The sequence below is a fragment of the Dasypus novemcinctus genome, chromosome 1 (genome assembly GCF_030445035.2).
Source record: "Dasypus novemcinctus isolate mDasNov1 chromosome 1, mDasNov1.1.hap2, whole genome shotgun sequence".
Taxonomy (NCBI): Eukaryota; Metazoa; Chordata; class Mammalia; order Cingulata; family Dasypodidae; genus Dasypus; species Dasypus novemcinctus.
The window spans coordinates 151,076,775-151,078,659 of NC_080673.1; the positions used below are offsets into that span (position 1 = coordinate 151,076,775).

Here is a 1,885-nt window from a genome sequence, read left to right on the forward strand (position 1 = left end):
AGATTCTTTCATCTACCAACTCCAATCCACTGTTGAAATCCTCCTTGGAGTTTTTCATTTCAGCTTCAACTCTTTTTGAAGTTTATTTTTGTTCTTTTTTTTAAATTTTTGTCTCTTTACTAAGATTCTCATATGCTCATTCAATATTTTCCTAACGTACTTCTTTCTCTGAAATTTCATTCATCTTCTTGAGCATTTTCAAGATAATTTTTGAAGTCTTTTTTTCAGTATGTCCACATTCTTGTTTTCTTCATTGGTGTTTTCTGTATTTTTATCCTCTTCTTTTGGATAGGTCATCATTTTCTGTTTCTTTGTCTTGTATTCTTTCCTTGTACACTTTACATTTAATTTTTTTTAGGAGGTACTGGGAATTGAACCCAGGACCTCATACATGGGAAGCAGGTGCTCAACCACTGAGCTACATCCACTCCCCAATGAGAGTTGGGGTTTTTTTTGTTTGTTTGTTTGCTTTTTTGTCTTGTTTTTAGAAGGTACAAGGGCTCAAATCAGGAAACTTGTACATGGAAAGCAGGCTCTAAACCACTTGAGCTACATCTGTTCCCCCATTTAATATTTTAACATGTTAACTCTGAGTTTATTCCCTGAGAGTCCTCTTCCATGATTTTGTAAGCAGCTGGTGATAAGACAGAGATTTTCTTGAGTGTCGTTCCTCCTATCAGGAGGTCTGCCTGTCTTTTCTGAGTGGGTCTTGTCCTGGGCTTGTACAGCCTGTGAGTTGTTTTGGAGTTCACGGTTTATAGGAGTTTGATTGCCCCTCTGTTTCCTAGGAGATAAACCTGCCTGCTTAGAGGAGGGGTGCCTTTGCCCTAGATTGTCTGCCTTTCCAGGTTTTCCTCCTTTCTTTGTCTCAGGCTGCTTTCGCTTTGAGGGTAATTTCTTCTAGGGGAGGAGTTTCCCAAGTGAGTCTTCTGAGCTAGAACAAGGTCAGGGACCCTCGAAGAGGGCACAGATCAGCTTCCTGAGCTGCTCTGGGGAGGGGAGAGGAAGATGCCAGGAGTTTCTACCAAAGCTGTGCTTTCTTGATCTGCCTGGCAAATGCAGCTCTTCAACTGTCGCCGGCGGCCCCGAGGAAGCATAGCATCTTTAAACATCTCCTCAGCATCCTTGGCCGGTGGGTGAGAACAACGGCCACCCTCAGAATGGCAACCCCGGTGATCTGAAGTCACTAATCCAAAGCCATGGCCAGTGATTGGTGTGCCCCCTTGTGATCTTGGGGAAGAGGATTTTTAGGTTCCTTTCTGTCACCAGCGAGTTGGCCAGGGGCTGGACCCCATGGCAGTCTGCCGCGAGAATTGGGCACGGGTGCCAGTTACCTCAGTATGGAGAGCGCAGTTAACTGGTCTTTACCTTAATTTACCAGCCTTTTCCTTCCGCCCTTCCCTGGATGCTGTGCAGTGCTCCAGGGGCCTCCAGAGTTTCAAAGCAGTTGCTTCAGACAGTTCCTGCCTATTTAATAGTTGTTCTCCTGGAGGGAGACTGAATCCTGGAGCTTCCTGCTCCTCCCTTTTCCCACCTATCACTGATTTTGACAGTAGCTTTATTAGAATACACTAAAAAAAAAAAAAAATTGCAGGAGGTGGAGAATAATCGAAGTTGAATTTTTAGTTTAGAGGGAGCTAGTAGAGAATAAAATCTCCAGATGTTAACACACCGTTGTAGAGAGGTGAGGTTCAAGCACTTCTCAGAATTTCAGCAAAAACAGTATTTAGCTAATTTCCTAGAAAAGAAAGCATATACCTACTTCAAATCTTACTAATTAATTTACTAGAACAAACTTCCTCTGATGGCTTTTTACCCTTTGAGAGAAGGAAAAATAACCCTCCTTATAAACAGAGATTTTCTTACACAGGTAGATGCTGAAACC

General features: G+C 42.8%; 1 non-coding gene across 1 annotated transcript; it reads right to left on the minus strand.

Annotated features, from left to right (window-relative positions):
* Positions 1–356: 356 nt before the first annotated feature.
* On the minus strand, positions 357–431 carry TRNAG-CCC (transfer RNA glycine (anticodon CCC)). The gene has a single exon. It is a non-coding gene; the product is annotated as a tRNA-Gly (tRNA).
* Between the last annotated feature and the right edge of the window lie 1,454 nt (positions 432–1,885).